General features: G+C 42.9%; 1 long non-coding RNA gene across 2 annotated transcripts in view; it reads right to left on the bottom strand.

Annotated features, from left to right (window-relative positions):
- The window catches only part of LOC129709316 (uncharacterized), a 31,342-nt gene extending 11,247 nt beyond the window's left edge, over positions 1–20,095 (bottom strand). The window contains exons 1-2 of one of the 2 annotated variants that reach the window (XR_008725494.1): positions 16,898–20,095; positions 3,270–3,349 (exon numbers count right to left, since the gene is read on the bottom strand). This is a non-coding gene — a long non-coding RNA (uncharacterized LOC129709316). Of the gene's footprint in view, positions 1–3,269; positions 3,350–12,714; positions 12,933–16,897 lie in introns of those variants that run through there. The other variant, XR_008725493.1, reaches the window with a different exon arrangement.
- Positions 20,096–21,483: the final 1,388 nt, after the last annotated feature.

Here is a 21,483-nt window from a genome sequence, read left to right as displayed (position 1 = left end):
AACAGATCCAGCAGTATTCACACCACTTCACTGTACGTTTAAGAATCAGCTTGCTCGGCCCCTGAGAAGAAGCCCACACTAATATTCGGGGCTGTTGTGGTGAGTGATTGAAAACTGTTGATCGGCATATACTGGCTGAAAATGCAACAATTAACAGAATGTTTTTAGTTTAGTTTAGAGATACAGCGCGGAATTAGGCCCTTTGGCCCACCAGGTCCACGCCGACCAGTGATCCCCACATATTAGCACTCTCCTACACACACTAGGGACAAATGTTATTTATTTTTTTGCATTTACCAAGCCGATTAACCTACATACCTGTACGTGGAGTGTGGGAGGAAACTGAAGATCTCAGAGAAAACCCACGCAGTTCACAGGGAGAACATATAAACTACAGATAAACAGCACCCGCAGTCAGAATCGAACCTGGGTGTCCGGGGTTGCATTCGCTGTAAGGCAGCAACTCTAACGCTACGCCACCGTGACCACCCTTTAATCTTTCAATGCTTCATCATTTATAGTATCTGCTGCTATAAACCTCGGCCTCTCACTAGCCTCTCATCTCTTTCTTTCTCTCTAATTCTGCTTTTGTCAGATTACACGTGTGTGAGTGTGTACACACATGTATGATATATATATATATATGTATATATGTATGTGTGTATATATGAGTACACACACTGAACTTTTTTCTTGTTTATTATATTGTTCACAGTGTGCTATGTTTCTATATTCTGTTGGCTGCTGCAAGTAAGAATTTCATTGTTCTATCTGGGACACATAACAATAAAACCCTCTTGACTCTTGACTCTGAAACGATTGGGAACCTGGAGCAAACCGCTTAATTGTAGGTGAATAGAATTTAGCAAAGGAGACAATGAGTGTCAGACGATGTAGCTCGCTGTTGGCTTCTGTCATCGTCCAACATGTTGACAGAATTGTCGCCCGATGCGTCACAGAGTGTATCGCGTCGCCACTTCCAGGGATCGCCACTAGGAGGCTACTGTCATGATTCCCCCCCCTTCTTTACTGATGACTCCAGATGACTGATGGCTGCCATGATGAAGGACCCGGCGGGCAGCCCGTGGCAACAGGCCTGGTTCGCTGCCACGAACACGGGCCTTGCTGCCTGCAGGGGGGGGAACATCGAGGAGGAGGGAACCGCTGGTGATGACGAATGTGCGGAGTGGGCTGGCCAGGGTATTGCCAACAGTGCCTTCAATGTCGGCTGCAGGAGGCACCCTCGGGGCAGGGAGGAGGTCGGGTGAGGAGAGGGACGTGCGTTAGTTGGTCGAGCCAGTCGAGGGTGATGGAGGAGGCCCTACAGCAGCCTGGGGTTTACCTGGATCTAGCGCCGCTCCCGTACATCGAGCGCATGGAACTGACTTTGGACTTTTGTAATTGCCGCCAAAATATGGTGACTCGTGCATGTGTGAGCAATGTAAAAATAATTTCATTGTGCGGCTGTACACGTGGCAATAAAACAACATTGAACCATTAAGAGAATGACGGTTTGTGAATGTTTATTATTTTTAAGCAAGAATGGCTTCGAGAAAAGTTGAAATATCAATGAAAATTCTTGCTACTTATCCTGAGCAATAGTTACATAGCTTGATTAAGGTAGATTAAGGCTAAAACACAAAATGACACAAAGTGCTGGAGTTACTCAGCAAGTCAGGCAGCATCGATGAAGAACAGGCACAGGTGAGATTTCAGGTCAAGCCCCTTCCGGTGTTATTTGGCCATTTGCGAGAAAGATCAGAAGCTGAATGCAGTGATAGATATATTTCCCCACACCTCATCAGTTGACTGCTGCCTGGATCACAGATTGTATTTTGCATTGGGTCTCTATTTAAACTTGTAGGAAACATGATCTTCCAGTGACATTGGCCTTTGTATTCAGCACTGGAAATAATCTCTAATGCACCTGAAAACCTCCAAGATAGAAATGATCCACACAGGGAGAGTGCTGAATGGGGGAATGGTTCTGGGAAAATATTGCCTGATGGTGGAAATTGACTTTCTACCATCTGTCTTGCTCAGTATAGTTTTCCAAATCAGCTCCCATGCTTAACAAATAGTCATCTCAATTGGCATCTCATTTAAGGGCCTGTCCCACTTAGGCGACTTTTAAGGCAAGTGCAGGAGACTCTGCGCTCGCCACATGGTCGCCACATGTTCGCTAGTGGTCTCTGGTGAGTTTCCTTCATGGTCGCGAGGAGTTCCCGCATTCTGGGAACTAGTTGCGGCCTCAGTATGGTCGCCGCAAATTTTTCAACATTTTGAAACTTTTTCTGTGACCAAAAATTGGTCGCCATTGAGATAATCGATAATCCTGTAGTCGTAGGTGCAGTTGTAGTGGGGTCGCCATGTAGTTGTGGGTAGTCGAGGTAGTCGTAGGTAGTTTTAGTTCATCGCCTTTGCTGACCGGTGAATTTCATTTGCTCATTGGGGGAAAAAAACGTAAGCAGGATTTATCAGAATGAAGGATAACCGACATGTTAAAGGTCTGCCGAAATTCACAGCCATGTATCTTTGCTTGTTAAAATTTGTCTCCACTCGTTCCCCCCCTTCTCCTCCCTTCCCCTCCCCCCCCCCCCTTTTAAAGGACTTACCGTACACTGTGCTAGCCATCTTAATTACAGCGCCAACTTTCCTGTTCATCGCGGTGTGTGTCTGTATCACCTTAGCTGTGCACTGTGTGAATTTCAGACAGCGCTCCCCCTGCTTGCTCTGGCCCCCGCCTTTGCAGTATGTGTGTGTGTGTGTGTGTGTGTGTGTGTGTGTGTGTGTGTGTGTGTGTGTGTGTGTGTGTGTGTGTGTGTGTGTGTGTGTGTGTGTGTGTGTGTGTGTGTGTGTGTGTGTGTGTGTGTGTGTGTGTGTGTGTGTGTGTGTGTGTGTGTGTGTGCGCGCGTGTGTGTGTGTGTGTGTGTTCCACTCTGACAGTTGCCGTTCCAGTTCCTGGTTTTTCAGGCGACTGCCGGCAACTTGACAGCCACCGGCAGTCCGCTGAAAAATCGCCCAAGTGGGACAGGCCCATTACTATCACATCTGTGGAAATCCGTTCACATTGTGCCCAATCCAGTGGATCGGATGATATATTAAAATCTCCCTTTGAACGTGATTTACATCATCTCCGTGGAGTTAACATCACAAGCTTCATCTCAACACAAAGCTATTGCCCACCCAGTTCCTGTCACTTTGGCTGCTCCTTGAATCAAATTGGACCTACAGAATGGATGCAAAAAGCAAATGGAATTGATACTTACGTAAACACTGTGCACATCTGTTGGGCGTTCTCATAGCCTGGCGATCTGTCAGCGATGACTCCTTTGTGAGTCACACAACTCTGTGCAAAAATAGACACTTGGCATCAAATGGTGACATTAGGCCTGAGGACAACAAACGTGTCAGCTCCCAGAAATATCAAAGCCTGAGGAAAGGCTTCTTAGGTTTGTAGAAACAGACACAAAATGCTGGAATAACTCAGCAGCTCAGAAAGCATCTATTGAGATATTTTTTTCCCCAATAATAAACTTTATTCATAATAAAAAATATAAACAAAACAAAACAAAATAAGTGCAAAATCTTTTCCAACATTCTCAGTGTCTATACTTTGAACTATTATCTACCTCATTGGTGACCCTCGGACTATCCTTGATCGGACTTGGCTAGCTTTAGCTTGCACTAAACGTTATTCCCTTATCCTGTATCTATACACTGTAAATTACAACGGAGATGATGAAACACTTTTTCACACAGAGAGTTGTTAGTCTGTGAAATTCTCCGCCTCAGAGGGCGGTGGAGGCCAGTTCGCTGGATACTTTCAAGAGAGAGCTTGATAGGGCTCTTAAAGAAAAAGGAGTCAGAGGATATGGGGAGAAAGCAGGAATGGGGTACTGAGTGTGGATGATCAGCCATGATCACATTGAATGGTGGTGCTGTCTCGAAGGGCCAAATGGACTACTCATGCACCTATTGTCTATTGCCTATTGTCTAAATGGTTCAATTTTAATCATGTATTGTCTATCTGCTGACTGGTTAGCACGCAACGGAACTCTTTTCACTGTACTTTGGTACATGTGACAATAAACTGAACTGAACTGAACTCAAGTTCAAGTGAGTTTATTGTCATGTGTCCCTGTATAGGACAATGAAATTCTTGCTTTGCTTAAGCACACAGAAAATAGTAGGCATTTACTACAAAACAGATAAATGTGTCCATATACCATGATATAAATATATACACACATGAATAAATAAACTGGTAAAGTGCAAATAACAGAAAGTGGTTATTAATAATCAGAGTTTTGTCCGAGCCAGGTTTAATAGCCTGATGGCTGTGGGGAAGTAGCTATTCCTGAACCTGGTTGTTGCAGTCTTCAGGCTCCTGTACCTTCTACCTGAAGGTAGCAGGGAGATGAGTGTGTGGCCAGGATGGTGTGGGTCTTTGATGATACTGCCAGCCTTTTTGAGGCAGCGACTGCGGTAAATCCCCTCGATGGAAGGAAGGTCAGAGCCGATGATGGACTGGGCAGTGTTTACTACTTTTTGTAGTCTTTTCCTCTCCAGGGCGCTCAAGTTGCTGAACCAAGCCACGATGAAACCGGTCAGCATGCTCTCTACTGTGCACCTGTAGAAGTTAGAGAGAGTCTTCCTTGACAATCCGACTCTCCGTAATCATTGAACAATCATTGGTGTCAGACTCGATAATGTTCACAACTATGCATAAGCCTTGCCACCTTTGCTACTCTTGTGGCCCCCTGGTTGAGGTGTGTCTCTACCAGACCCTGCCACTGAACATCCTGCAGCGGAAAGACTGTGGTCCTTCACCTACAGAGCCATGCCGTTGGCTGCACCAAGCTACAACAAGGTAACATTTCCTTCACACTATTGAAGGCAACAGGCCCTTTTCGACCAGCGGTAACACTATCTACGCACACTGTACTTCGTCACGTGAATTGTAGTTTAGTGTATTTTTTTCGTTTAGACTCTTTGTATAGTTACTATGAGATACAGCGCAGCAAGGTCACAGAGCTTTGAAATCTTCACGTAGTCACTCGTGACCCGAAGTATAATCAGGTTAAACGAACACAGTTTGAAGTTTGATCGAACGTTGAGGGCGATACGTGCCCTCCGCACCCTCTTATTCATATCAAAAACTGGTATCCTACTACACATTATAGGTTTCTGTGACAATTTTGACAGGCATGCTTATGCCAATTCCCTCAATTTACTTACAAACCTGGTAAGTTCTGTTTAATCTTACTATTTACACTTATGCCAAGCCAATTTACTTACAAACCTGTACGTCTTTGGAGTGGGGAGGAAACCGAAGATCTCGGAAAAAACCCACGTGGTCACGTTGAGAACGTATAAACTCCATACAGACAGCACCCATAGACAGGATCGAAACAGGGTCTCCGGCGCTGCAAGCAGTAAATGGCCGCAACTCTTCCGCTGTGCCACCGTGCTGTGGTAGAGAATTATCAGTAGTAATCTATCAACATAAGAATTCTGTTGAAATGCATTTAGGCCCTGCAATAATGTATAGTACAAATCCATCCCGTGAGCCAAATTTGAAAATAACTAAGTGTAGAACATAGAACAGTACAATGAAATTGTGTCGGAAGGAACTGCAGATGCTGGTTTAAACCGAAGATAGACACAAAAAGCTGGAGTAACTCAGCAGGTCAGGCAGCATCTCTGGAGAGAAGGAATAGGTGACTATTGGGGTTGAGGTCACTGGAACATGCCACAATGTCCATGCCCTATGTCATGCCAATATGCATTAATCTCCTCTGCCTGCACATGATAAATATCCCTGCTTATCAATGTCTCTATGTCAAAGCCTAAAATTAATGGCATATTTGCTAAACGTAGCTAGGACATTCGGACAATTGATGGGTTTTTTCTCCAAACCAATTTTGTTTTTAGGTCAGTTCTGTCACCAAGTTGTGATTCAGATCATTTGTAAAGGGGAAGATTGTCATAAGCTTTTTCATTGTAGATACTGTGATTAAATAATATAATATAAATAATTATTTGTATTTAGTTTAAGTTGTAATGTGTGTTAACCTTTTCTATAACAATGGATTTTTCAGGAATTGTAACTAAACATATGGCAGTTATGAAGCCGTTATGATGGATCTGAATAAGGGTCTCGACCCGAAACGTCACCCATTCTTTCTCTCCAGAGATGCTGCCTGTCCCACTGAGTTACTCCAGCTTTTTGAGTCTGTCATATGCCAGTTATTTCTACATTTCCCTTTCTTCATACAGCATTTTGATTCAATTGATTGATTTAATCTCGCTAAACTGCAAGTTGTAGAATATTAAACAAGACAGCATAATGGTTCATGAAGATAGACACAAAAAGCTGGAGTAACTCAGCGGGTCAGGCAGCATCTCTGGAGAGAAGGAAAAAGTGACGTTTCGGGTCGAGACCTTTCTTCAGACGGGTATCGGCCCAAAACATCACCTATTCTTTTTCTCCAGAGATGCTACCAGATCCTTTGAGTTACTCCAGCTTTTTGAGAACATCTTGAGTTTAAACCAGCATCTGCAGTTCCTTCCTCAATGATATGCTTCATATTCATTTAGCAACTGCACTACTTGTACATCTTACTGTATATCTTAACTTCCATTCCATCTGTTAGAGATACAGTATGTTGTCACCAGATAACATCAACTATATCTATGGGACTCTCTCACCATGACTGTTATACCACATGGCAGAGTACATATGCAACTTGTGTGTGTTGTCTAACTCACCCACAAAAAGTACAGCCAAACCACAGGCATCACAAGTCATAGCCAAGAGAAGCACGTGGCCCGTGCACAGCTTGCTTTCTGTGAATCAGGTTAATTCAAGATATTTATTCGGTATGTTTCAAGGAGGTACCCCCTCATCCTTCTAAACTTCAGCGAATACGGGCCCCAATGCCGTCAAATGTTCATCATATATTAACCCACTCATTCCTGGGATCATTCTTGTAAACCTCCTCTGGACCTGGTCAGGGGTTATGGGGAGAAGGCAGGAGAATGGGGTTAGGAGTGAGAGATAGATCAGCCATGATTGAATGGTGCAGACTTAACGGGCTGAATGGCCTAATCCTGCTCCTATCACATGATCTTATGAAAGACAATTAGAGTAAAGGATGGTCACAGTGATATAAACATGGTGATCAGCATTCAACATGGCTGCTGAGTCTATGCCCAGGAAGGCCATTAAGAAATCACAACTGCCACACAAATTAAAGCTTTTATCTTTCCTTTCAAGATAGGCCTTTCCTCCTGCTGATTGGGAAATAACATCTACAGTTCACATTGACCAAGCGGCAGTTACAGAAAATGAAAGTCTAAAACCTAGAGCCACTGGAAATCCGGACAGTTTGATGGCGTTTGCGTGGCCAGGTCTTCATCTGTGCCTATCCTCCTCTCTCCAAGTATGCCGCCTGATCTGCTGATGGCTTCCAGCACCTTGCTGTCATTCTTCATCCCCAGGTCTCACTCTGTGAGGATGTGCAAAGCCGTTTCAGAAATAAATATTTTCATAGTATGGATTTTCTTCCCAATGGCTGCTCAGGACGACAGCATCTGTTAAAACTTGTCAGCGGCCTACTGCAATTGAAAGACAACTATAAAGTGCCTTTGAGAAAGTCTTCCAGTCACAGTCATCAATCACACATGTGTGTTTATTTTTTCCACATCTCGGAGATGTGTAGCAACCTGAACATTGCACCTACATTTACAATGAAACTTATACTAAACGTATAAACATTCCTACAAATTCCAGAGATATTCTCCTTACAAAATGTTTGCCCTGTGGCAGAAACCAATTAATTATGTATAAAGGACAGCCTCCTTTTATTACATGTCATTGGGGTGAAAGCATCTAATCAAAAGCATGACTGAAAGGTATGAGATCCTCAATTAGATGCATTGTCATTATGATTTTATTACCTAGAGACAAATGTGAAACAATTATTCAGGTGATCAACTATCAGCCTGTATAGTTTGTACAATATCAGGCGTTGTATTTCACTCGATTTTAGCCTCTCCGCTGGGCCATTTCGTTTAGAGAGGAAACATGGAAACAGGCCCTTCAGCCCGCTCCAACCAACAATCACCCGTTCAGTCAGTCAGTCAGTCAATTTTATTTGTACAGCACATTTAAAAACAACTCACGTTGACCAAAGTGCTGTACATCAGTGCGGATACTAATGTGCTACATACAATGGTACACAGACCTAACAATACATACATAAACTGTCTACAGCAGCCTATCAGAGGGCCTCAAAAAACACTAGGGAGTAGAAATAGGTTTTGAGCCTTGACTTAAAGGAGTCGATGGAGGGGGCAGTTCTGATGAGGAGAGGGATGCTGTTCCACAGTCTAGGTGCTGCAACCGCAAAAGCGCGGTCACCCCTGAGCTTAAACCTAGACTGGGATGGTCAGTAACCTCACGTCGGCCGACCTGAGGGACCTGGAGGTAGAATGGTGGGTTAGAAGATTTTTTTTTTTTTTTATTTTTTTTTTTATTTTTATTAGAAGTACGGTAAATTACAATACTACACAACACATATATCTTAATACATTTTTTGTACCACTTCATTTTTTTTTTGAACTTTAAGAAAAAGATAGAAGTAAAGAAAGTAAAGAAAGTGCGCAAGAGTCGTGAAGTGCAAGAGTGTTGGGAAAAGAAAGTCCCTTAGAAAAGAAGTTAGAGAAGGAAGTAAAGTGAGAAAGTAGACCCTAGAAAAGAAAGAAAAAGAAAATATGAACAATCGCTCTATTATAACATTAAACTCCGCAGAAAGGGGACTACCAACCAAGTCTGTTTTTGTTGTTTTACCTCCCGTTACCAGGTCCTGATACCATTTATTTATTTATTTTTAAAAATTTCTAGTGCACCTCATACTTGTAATAGGTCCAGAAACATAGACCACGTCTTTTGGAATTGGTCTGCTTTACCTGCTAAGAGGAATCTCATCTCTTCCAGATGTAATGTTTCAAACATATTTGATATCCACATTTTTATTGTTGGTGTGGGCGCATTTTTCCAGAATTTAAGTATGAGCTTTTTTCCCCATTATTAGCCCGTAATTAAATAAATTCTTATGAAACACATTTAGTTCAGGGTTACCTTCCGATATTCCAAAAATAATCCATTCTGGTTTTGGTACCAGTTTTATTTTGATTAATTTTGAAAAAATATCAAATATTTCATACCAGAATTTTTGGATTTTTGTACAAAAACAAAAGAGTGCGCTATGGTAGCTTCTTGACACAGACATTTATCACAGATTGGTGAAACATTAGGGAAGATTTTATTTAATTTAGTTTTTGAATAATATAATCTATGTAGGGTTAGAAGATTTTTGATATAGCCCCCCCGTCAAGGGCTTTGTATAGGAATAAGAGGAACTTGAAGTTAATTCTGTACCGTACTGGGAGCCAGTGTAGAGAGGCCAGAATCAGGGTGATGTGGTTCCTTTTATGCTTTCACACTAGGTCCATATTATCCCACTTTCTCATCAACTCCCTACACAATAGTGGCAGTTTACAGGGGACAATTACCCTACAAAATCGCACGTCTATGGGATATGGGAGGAAACCAAAGCACCCGGAGGAAATCCACGCGGTCATGGGAAGAACGTACAAACTCCACACAAACAGCTCCAGAGGCCAGCATTGAACCACAGCTATACCAGCAGCACCTCTGTGGCAGAGCAACACTCTAGATTTTAATTTGTAGTTTCCCATTTTTGTCTGCAACAATGCTCAAATTTAGACAAATTACAGAACAAATGGTAATTTTAGGATCATGACCTGTATGATGGGCAAAAACAGGATACTTGATACGCCTGGCCATGTGTAGGAAGGAACTGCAGATGCTGGTTTACACCGAATATTGACCTCTAACTTCAAGTAACCCTTGCTTTCCCCCTCTCCATCCCTTTCCCCATCCCAGTTCTCTGACCAGTTTGACTGTCCCCATGTCATTTTATCTCTGTTTGCTTTGTTGTCACCTTCTCCTAGTTAACAATGATCTATTCCATATTTTCCTTCACCTTCATCTCTTTTGATATCTCGTTTTCACACCTTAACCTTCCTTATGTCTGATCTCCTCTAATCCAGGCGTATCTGCGCACTGGGTCTCACACTGCAGAGGAGTAAGGAAATTAAACAAAGGATCAATAGAGTGGTCGAAAAGTTGGAGCAACTCAGCGGGTCAGACAGCATCTCTGGAGAAAAAGAATAGGTGATGTTTCGGTTGAGATGCTGTCTGACCCGCTGAGTTACTCCAGCTTTCTGTGTCTATCTTCGGTTTGAACCAGCTTCTGCAGTTCCTTCCTGCATCATTACACTGTCTTGGTATAAATATTGTATTTTGACTGCGATTCCAGTTTGAGAAGTCACAATTGTTACTGCAGCTCAGTTGATTTCTATCAGTTTAAAAGTACATTTGGAGGCTTTTTCGTGCAACCACATCTCAATGATTCAATGATACTTCAAATGATACTTTGTGTGACATGTACCTACGTGGGTAAAGTGAAATGCCACCAGGTAAAATCATGTAGCAGATCTCACCGAGGCAGTACACAAGTAACCCCATGTTTGGTGCCGACTGGATCACTGGACAGTTCACTGGACAGTCTTATCTACAGCCTGCCGCCATACACGGCCCCACTTGCCACAAACACACCCGGCACACACTGTTGACAGGAGCTCTCTAGCATTTCCACTCTAGCAAGAACACTTCAGAAAGCCCAAGCCAAATGGGCTGGCCATGTCATCCGAATGCCAGACCCTCGGCTGCCAAAACAGCTGTTGTACGGAGAACTGTGTCAGGGCAAGCGCTCAGTTGAGGGGCAGAAAGAACACTTCAAAGACTGCCTCCAAGCATCCCTCAAAGACCTTAACATCAATCTCACCACTTGGGAGTCGCTTGCTCTGCAGTGCCCAACTGGGCGAAACAAGATCCCCACAGGAGCGCACTAGGAATAAGGCTGGGTAGCTGAGGACCCCATAGGAGAGCCCGATACATTCATTATTTAAGGTGGATTTACCCGAGGCAGATTCCAATTGATGGACCTTAGAAGCATCACATTTAAATAATGCTGAAGCTGAAATCACAAGCTTTGTGAAGACCACGTCTACATGAATGGCCTGCACCTTTTATGGCCATAATGGCCGTACCTATAGCTGCACTTTTCACCTGTGTAGGAAGGAACTTATATAATTAGAGCAGACATCGCCACCAAGAATCAGTTCTAATGCTTTAAAGGATAGCCATGTTGCCATGTTTAGTTGTGATCAACTAAAGTGTTTTCACGTATTTGGTCACCACCATTTATGTCCAGGTTCAGTGTGTTAATGTGGTGGGTCGAGAAGGAAAATAATGCACCTCACAATAATTCACTGATATTTATTTGTAATTGGTTTCTCAATGAAATTCAATCACAGAATGCAAAAACAATGATACAGTCTGATTTGGAGGGGGCTGAAACAAATTGCACCCATTTAAGCTAAAAACGAGCAGTGTCCAGAGCTAAGACAATGAAGTTCATTATTTATACATTTAGTACAGATATCTATATGAATAAAAGTCTTATCTTGACCGCTTCCCGTCTGCACTGTATATTATTTTAGAAAATACGCTACCATATATCGCTATGATTTTTGGCCATCTCACTCACATTCCTCCTCCGCTGAGGCAGCCCTGAGGATTTTTCCGATCGATGAAAAATAAAATAGTTATGAATGTTTAAAAAATCTTGAGATCAGCTGATTGGTGCTCTGGCCTGTCAATCACCATGATGAAGGTAACAGCCATTCCGGGGGTCCAGGAGTATAAAGGCCCAGAGGCCGGATGTGAGTCAGTGACCCTGGAAGACTGTGAGTGAGAGTTGAGTCCAGAACTGTGAGTTTACGCTGTGAGTGAACTGAACTCTGCTTGAAATGAAATGAATTGGTAGCCTGCACTATTGAAATGGTATGAAATGAATTTGGTATTTGGTGGCCTGCACTCTGCTTGAAATGGTATGAAATTGCATTTGAATTTGGTAGCTTGCGCTCTGCTTGAAATGGTATGAAATTGCATTTGAATTTGGTGGCCTGTGCTCTGCTTGAAATGGTATGAAATTGCATTTGAATTTGGTAGCTTGCGCTCTGCTTGAAATGGTATGAAATTGCATTTGAATTTGGTGGCCTGTGCTCTGCTTGAAATGGTATGAAATTGCATTTGAATTTGGTGGCATTTCATGGAATTTCAAGGAATAGCCGTGAGTGAACTGCCAGCCCACCAGCCATGAGTCAATCAACTGCCAGCCCACCTGCCAAGAGTCAACTGCCAGCCCACCAGCAGCGAGTGAGTGAACTGCCAGCCCACCAGCCCTGAGTGACTGAACTGCCAGCCCACCAGCCCAAGAATCCATTCGGCCCACAATTACCATACTAGCCCTCTGGAAACCAGTCCTTTTGCCGAACAACACACATACTAGCGCTCCAGAAAGCCCCCCACTCCCCCCACTGGCCATCAATATTGGAATTGGGGGAGAGGTGGAATATTGCGTTGAGGGACCAGCCCTCCCGTGTGAACACGGGACCCAATGGGCCCCACTTACTCTAGTCTTTTCTAATGCTTTAATGGTTCGCAACGTTGATTGTGATTAACGAAGGCGATTTCAGAATGGAACAATATTTTACCGGACTTGGTCTGAAGAACATCTCGACCCGAAACGTCACCCATTCCTTCTCTCCAGAGATGCTGCCTGTCCCGCTGAGTTACTCCAGCACTTTGTGTCCATCTAATAATTTAGCGGTTCTCTGCAATAAACTAATTTTTAAACTTTGTAACTAGGAGATTAAAATAAAATCCTTGCTGCTGAAGAGAGGCACCAAGTCTGTGCTGCCGTGGTGCTATACACACACTGGTGTGACCACGGGCTGAGCTAGTCAATGGTGTTAAAAGACTGATTTATGTTTTCACTTCTCCCCACGTTGAGCTTCCAACCTCAAACCAGCATAGCTGGAAGAGCAGACTAAAGCAAAATAGCTCCATAAAGCCAAAACATCAACCCCAAATTACACCTCAGGCCTTTGCAATGAATAGCTGCTCAATGGTTATAAGAAGGTCATCTGTCTGAACAATCTGGAGGGTAAGAGGAACTCTTAAGAGGGAAGGAGAAGTTTCAAATGATGATCCTAAAAGGTTGTGACAATTCTTCCCCATTGCAGCCAGATTGCAGAGAATCGCATTTAATACAATTCTACAAAAGGCACACTGTGTGATCTTATGTTTTAAATAGCTCGCCGGATTTCTATGGAATCAAAAGAAACATTGATGTACAAGAGCATGTTGATCAGATTAGACTCCATTCTAAACACAAAGATCTTACCCACATAGCCAGCAGAATTCAGCTCAGACTTGCTGACGAGATCCAAATTGAATTGAATCAGTGAGCATTAGGCTATGTGTTTAAGAAGGAACTGCAGATGCTGGAGAATCGAAGGTTACACAAAAAAGCTGGAGAAATTCAGCGGGTGCTGCTGCACCCGCTGAGTTTCTCCAGCTTTTTTGTGTAGCATTAGGCTATGGTTTTGCTCCTGCCACATTTTGGTTTAATTCCATGTTCAGGATTTTGGTTCAATATCTCAAATATATGAAAGTGTTTCATGTTGGTCTTCCCCCTCTGCAGACCACAGTTTTTTCAGCGAGTTCATAGTGTCTACGTAAAAACCAGCAACATGCATATGGACACGAGGGTCCAATTTTTCCACTGCCTAAGGTCAATGTTTTAAGAGCAAACTGCAGGCAAATACTCTGGGTTTGCTCTCAAATTCCAAGTGTTGGTGTCAGGGCCAGTGTTTGACCAAGGGGAGGTGTGTATGGAGTTGGTTAAATTAAAATGTTCAAAGACATGAGACAACTTCAAAGCTGTTCAAAGAAAAGTCTCTGGTTATTGTTCAGGACATGGGGTATTAAAATGCTACAGTGGACAGTGAAATTCTTTTACTGCTCCGTTGTATTAACAGCAGATAATTTAGATGTTGGAAATCACGCAACCATATGTCCTCTGGAATTATAATCAAGTTAGTCGGCAGATCTGTGTAGGCACATGTAATGAAGTCATCACAATACACAAACCACAAAGTGCTGGAGGAACTCGACAGGTCAGGCAACATCTCTAAAGGGAGGCAAAACATTACCTATCCATGTTATCCGGAATGCTGCCTGACCTGCTGAGTTACTCCATCACTTTGTGTCCTATCGTGTATTAATCAGCATCTGCAATTCTTGGTTTCTAGCAGAAGGGGAGAGAATGGCCAGGTGAAGTTTTAGGGTCAGAACCCTTCTTCAGACTGATTGAAACCTATCGCATGTTACACTTGATCGAAAACTATGTTCTGTCCATCACAATGTAAGCCAAAAATATTGGACTGTCCAAAACTAAAGAAATAGTCGTATATATCTGCTCAGGGCAGATTTTGGTTGGTTCCAACACAGTGGTAGGAATTCATTAATGAACCATATATCTTACATGCTTACATAAATTACAACACTCAAGTTCCAATCAAAATTGATTGCAGTACTAAAGTAAGTGGGATAGTGTCAGAGAGCCTTTGGTCAATCAGATGATTGAGTTATTTCATCCAAAGTTAGTGGTTTGTAAATGTTACCTCTGTCAAAGGTACAACAAGCTCTCCTTACTAACACAATGTCCAAAAATCTGTGCCTGTACATTATGAGAGGATTAACTGCTGAAACAGCTAGAGTCATAGAGTCAAAGAGCCTTATAGCGTGGGAACAGGCACCGGCCCAACGGCCAACATGTCTACGCTAGTCCCACCTGTCTGCGCTTGGCCCATATCCCTTTCAACCTGTCCTGTCCATGCTCCTGTCTAAATATTTCTGAAACTTTGCGATAGTCCCTGCCTTAACTACCTCCTCTGGCAGCTCGTTCCATACACCTACCACCCTTTGCGTGAAAAAGTTACAATAGGCAATAGAAAATTGGTGCAGGAATAGGCCATTCGGCCCTTCAAGCCAGCACCGTCATTCAATGTGATCATGGCTGATCATCCACAATCAGTACCCCATCCCTGCTGTCTCTCCATATCCCCTGACTGCTATTTTCAAGAGCCTTGTTTAGCTCTCTCTTGAAAGTCTCCAGAGAACCGGCCTCCACCCTCTGAGGCAGAGAATTTCCCAGCCTCACAACTCTGTGTGAAAAGCTGTTTCCTTATATACCCCTCAGATTCTTATTAAATCTTTCCCCCACCCACCTTAAATCTATGTCTTGCAGAAGTTCCAGGAACCCATTGAGAAGCCTCCATCAAAGTGGTCTAGATCTCATGCTAGTTCTACCAACCATAGCTTTAGACTGTTATTCACTTGTGTGATGAGACCAGTAAATGTTGACACCATTGAGTTTGGCTTTGTCAACAGTTCATTGTACATTATCACAAAGCTGGTTCAGGATCATTGTGGTGACAGCTTCATAACTGATGTTGCAGTATTAATGATGATGGTGATCCAGTTAAATGAACAGCCTAATAACCCAGATTTGTGGATTAACAATCTAAAATATGTTCATGTCCCCCCGCGTGTAATCTAATTGCACAACTACTCTTAATAACAATGCTATAAAATCCCATCCCATTCTTCTCCGTGGATTGTCACCTTGTCGTGGTGGAGAAGCTTGTGTGACCGTGATATCCTGAGAGTGATGCCAACTAGAGCTATGTTCCTGGTAGGGCTACCCATGGTGGTAAGGTCGAGGGGGAGGTATCTGACAAAGAGCATTCCAACCAAGATCTCAACGGTGGAACAGGCGGAGGACGATGGCTGACTTTAGTGGAGCGTCACAACGGCTGGGAAGGCGGATGAAGGCTGCAGCAGAAAAGGGTCTCCGGTCATCTTGGGCTCCATGCCACTGGATCCTGACCCAGATCTGTCAAGGACTGTGGGGTGGCTGCTGTGCACCAGTCTCCCCACGTTAAACAAAGTTACGCACAGGCATCCTCCATATAGGGAATAGCACCCTGGAGACACATATGGTCAGCCACGACCGAACGGGGCCAAGAAAGAAAATCCCATCTAGTTCTGCAATTTTCCTAAGTGCAACAGATCAGTTGACCCCATCTACTCTGGCGCATATGTTCCAAGACAAATATCTGACTTCAAACTCACAGCATTGTGGTTTATTGTTACATAGAAAACCATTCTATCCAGGTGGATTTCAGGGCAGGTCTTTCCAATGTTCCCCACAACCTACATAATGAAGGATTAAAATAATTAACAAAACAGAAAATGCTTGAAGCACTCAGCAGGTTACACTGCGGTACCACTCTGCCACGAAACGTGAGCATGAACAGTGTCCACGGGGACTCTGGAGGCCTTCCGTGAACGCTGGTCACCACGGGAGGTCGAATGTATCGTTGATAAAAATGTTAATATTTTAATATAACTTGGTTTGTAAAATGCCAATATAGCAAAGCATTCTTTGATCGTGTTACAACTTTATATTTTTGTTTTTTCTGAATAAAAGCATTTTGTATGAAAAAAAAAACGGAAAAAAAAACCGTGACCATGAAAAGTGATACTAAAAGCAAGATCTTTCTTCCTTGTTGGCAAATGGAATCAAATGGAATCAAACACAAGGTTCAGCCATGTGCCAGGATGAGTCCTATCTCTGTTTACATGGGGAGTGATTGGAACTTTGATGGTAAATTCGGAAAGGTAAGAGGTTGTTATTTGGAAGACTGATCCAAATAGAAAGCGCAGATGATTCTAACAATTGAATGTGGGTGAAGGAAAATGCTCTGCCCTTACAGTAAATCACTGCAACATACTTATTATTATTATTTACCTATACGCATCGTTTACCTTGTTGTAGTGAAGAAGCTTGCATGCCCCAATGATTCCGAGAGAATTATGCCGTCGGAAGCATCAGCTTCTGGTAGGGCCACCCATGGTGGTAAGGTTGAGGATGAAGGTCCAGACTAAGAACGATTCAACCTACAAGACCTCAACGGCTGACCAGGCGGGCAAAGTTATCTTGAACTCAACGGCTGTGAATGACGATGAAGGCTGCAACAGATCTATCAGCTCCAATCGTCTTGGTTCCCTTGCCATTGGAATGAGTTGATTGATTTGTGAAGGATCTTGGAGTACACGTTAAACAAACACACGCACAGGCGTCTTCGTTCTGTGAGCTGCACAAATCAACAGAACGACATCATACTCGACCTCGAGGGATAGCCACGACGACATTATTATTTACATCATGGGAAATTCACAGAATGTCCACGTCAAAATTGTTGTGGTCTGCAGTTCCTGTAATCGTGATTTTATTATTGCAGTCTGTCTGCATTAATGCAGTTAGCTAAACCAGCATTAAAAAAATCAAGGAATTTTAAACATGCCAAGATTCTCTGACCTTTTACTATGGCTTAACATGTTGCAATTGCAAACAAAAGCAGCCACTTTTCAAATAATGAAAATTGTGGGTTTCTGGTGGTGGGGGCCAGTTTGTGGCAATTTTAGGAGATTCAAGTCAAGTCAAGTCAAGTTTATTCGTCACATACACATACAAGATGTGCAGTGAAATGAAAAGGGGCAATGCTCGCTGACTTTGTGCAAAAAGACAAACAAACAAACCAAACAAACTACAAACAGGAGCCCTTTTAGTGCATTGGTGACTAACAGGCACGTTAGATATCACAAATAATATTTATTCATGAACTGAGCAACGTACACCAATAGTAAATGGTTCAATGGTGTTTATTTTTTAACTAGTATTAAATGAGGTAGCTCCAGGTTGAAATGAAAATGCTCATAAACAATTGAATCACTTTTATTTGAAAACTGCAATTGAAAAATTAAAGAAGTTCCCATTATGCTGATTGTATTTGCTCATGAAAACATTTGTGCTTCTGCTTACCCAGTGAATTCAATGTAAAGTTGAAATGTTTTTTAAGGTAAATACCTCCATTTCAAACACAACTTACACCCAATTTCCCCAACATGTCCAATGCAATCAGTTTTGACATGTGTGTGAGATTCAAATTAGTCCGTTGCAATTTACCAATCCCGTGATCTAGAACTCGGCAGGAAAACAGGTTAAAGGTGAATTGTTCAAATAATCATTGAACAAAAACTAAATACACCAACTTTATCCCCAAGGAAGTAACTATTTTAGTGATGGAGATGAAAATGGAAAAAAACTGCAGTGGCTGGAAATCGGAAATGGGAAAGAAAACACTGTGAACACTCAGCAGATCAGAACATCTAAGGAAAGGGAAGGAGTCTTAATGTTTCTGGTCTGGGTCCCTTCGTCAGTTTTTACCTCATGATGGGATACAGATTCTTACTTTTTTGTTAACTTGCACTGAACAATGCTTTGAGCATTTTATTGAATTTGTTATTGATAAAAGTCTGTTGCAATCCTGATAGATCGCTAAAGATTCAAGGCAAATCAGGTGAATAAGGACATGGAAAATAAAACAGGACCACACATGAACAGGCCCTTCAGCCCACAATGTCTGTGCAAAACATAATGCTACATTAGACTAATCACTTCTGTCTGGACGTAATCCATATGCCCCAATCCTTGCACATCCATGCGCCTATCTAAAAACCTTTTAAACCCCAATAACTGAATGGTTTAGTTTAATTTAGAGATACAGCATGGAAACAGGCCCTTCAGCCCACTGGGACCGTGCCGACCTGAGATCCCCGCACACTAATACTATCCTACACACATTAAGGACAATTTACGTTTATGCCGAGCCAAGTAACCTACAAACCTGTGCGTCTTTGTAATGTGGGAGGAAACCGAAGATCTCGAAGAAAGCCCATGTGGCCACGGGGAGAACGTACAAACACCGTACAGACGGCACCCGTAGTCAGGATCGAACCCAGGTCTCTGGAACTAAATGCACTGTAAGGCAGCAACTCTACCACTGCGCAACCCAAGAGTAACAAGAATTGAAAACTCTTATTAAAGGAAAACTCCCATAAATTATTATTTCTTTTTAAGGCAGTAAGAACAAAGATTTGCAACAAGCAAGATTTAAGAATGGAAAACCTGACAGCAAAGAAACAAAATGGAATCGATTAATTTGTGATGAGATTTCTGTGTTTTTGCTGTGTTTAATGTATCAAAAAATTCAAGTGGGTGATCGGTGTCAGTTTCACAACTGCACATGAAATAATGCCACTGGGCCTGGCTGACAACATTAATAACAAAACTACATTAGACCACCCCATTTAACAGAAGCAATGCAGAAGATGGAAGGCCCTGATACTGATCAGACACTTATCCTATTCTTGTCGTGCTACTGTGTAACTGCTCCCGTGAATGTTTGAATATCCACATGATTAGTCACAAGGCATCCAGGCAGCTAGGCATTCCACAGAGGCACTCTCTGTAAAAGCAGGAGCTTGTCTGATGGACAGATACATCGCAGGCTCCTCATGCAAACTCTTCTAATCACTGCTCCTGATTTGAAAGGAAGCGTTCCAGTCAAACTGAATTGCCATCGCCTAATAATCTAAACCCCGTGCAGAGAAGTACGGACAGAAAAATCAAGACCGCCTCTCGATTTACAAGAAAGTATTTCAGTCGAAAGGAATTGTCCCTGTATAATAATCCAGGCGTGGGGTAGAGAAATCTGACCTTGTCAGGCTTCTAACCTGGCTGACATCACCTGACACTGCAGAGGAAAGCAAGACAACTTAAAGCAGCAATGTGATGCACACTTGAGTCCATTCTCCCCTTGGCCTTTGAGCATTTGAAACTGTAGCACTAATTTTCCTTTTCAAACTTGGCCTGCCAAGCACCCTGCAGGTCAAACAAAGTGATTGCAAAATGAGAAAAAAAAAACTGCAGATGCTGGAAATCTGAAATAAATACAGAGAATGCTGGCAGCACTCAGCAGGTCAGGCAGCTTCAGTGGAAAGAGAACCAGATATTGTTTCAGGTCCAGTTTTTGCATTGTTACTATCTGGGGAGTGATGAATGTAATGTATGCATGCTTTTCCGCTTATTGAAACTCCACAATGAAAGCAGATGGTGCTCTGGATATTAACCTCCCTGTGAGCAAAGCTGGTGTAATATTCACATGTAACGGAAGCCTCCCGACTCTCAGTCAAAGAAACAACTTTATTTATTGTCCGCCTGAACCTACCTGATCTCCCGTTTGCCAAACATTTCCCTGTCCCAATCCCACACTGACATTTCCGTGCTGGGACTCTTCCATTGTCGGAGTGAGGCCAAATGCAAATTGGAGGAACAGCATCTCATATTTTGCTTGGGCAGCTTACAACCTAGCCGTATAAATATTGATTTCTCTAACTTGAAGTAACCCTTGCATCCCCTCTCTCTCTATCTCTCCCCCATCCAAGTCGTACCAGCTTCAAAGTCATCTTGGTGAGTCTCATTGTCTGTAACTTGTTTTCACCTAGCTCACACCAACAATGGCCCGTTTCCTTTATTATTGTTGTTTTTCTGCATATCTTTCATTAATTTATTCCATATCACATTCCATATCTCCCTTTTCTCTTCCCCTGATCTCAGTCTGAAGAAGGGTCTCGACCCGAAACGTCACCTATTCCTTTTTTCCAGAGATGCTGCTTGTCCCGCTGGGTTACTCCAGCATTTCTTGTCTATCTTATAAGCTGTAAGGGTCTGTTTTTAACTTGCACTCACAGACAGAAGCGGGAAGACCATTGGGAAGCAATGGAGTCAATGCTAGGCTGAGGTAGCTTTAGTCAGTTTTATGTCTTATCTTGTTTGTGGACAGGAAGTAAGAAGGTTTCTCAAAGGTCCACAATGACAGTTTACCTTCACCCCATCCTCTACATTTCTGAGCACAACGTTTTTTTCCCCCCGAGACCTCAGCTGGACAGGCAGCATCTCTGGAGAGAAGGAATGTGTGATGTTTCGGGTCGAGACCCTTCGACCTGAAATATCACCCATTCCTTCTCCCCAGAGATATGCCAGCCTTTTGTCTCCATGTTCAGCTGTAGGGTCATTCTCCTTCAAGGTACCATTTCGTGAATGTTAGATCATCCATTGGACAATGGCTACCTTTCCAATTCCCTGGTACAAAGAGGATTACAACCCATCCTAAGGAAACATCTGCCCCTTTCCCTGCTTCTCTTCCCTGTGCCACCCCCACTGGCCCTGTGGGCACCCCATTTCTCCCACTACCTTGCCCCCCATTCCCCAGCCACCACAGCCCCTTTCACCCATATCCAAATCTCTGACTGTACCTCTCTCTTTGTCTCTCTCTCATCTGACCTACTTTTTGTCTCCTGTTCTACTCTAGCCTTTGTTCGCCCATCTACATATAAAAAATCCCCTCACCTGTATCCACCTATCAGTTGCCAGGCTTTGTCCTGTACCCACCACTTTTACAGCTTTCTCCCCCTACTACAATCAGACTGAAAATGTGTCCCCAATCCGA

Source organism: Leucoraja erinacea, chromosome 25 (genome assembly GCF_028641065.1).
Source record: "Leucoraja erinacea ecotype New England chromosome 25, Leri_hhj_1, whole genome shotgun sequence".
Lineage (NCBI taxonomy): Eukaryota > Metazoa > Chordata > Chondrichthyes > Rajiformes > Rajidae > Leucoraja > Leucoraja erinaceus.
This window is presented reverse-complemented; position numbering and strand designations above follow the sequence as displayed.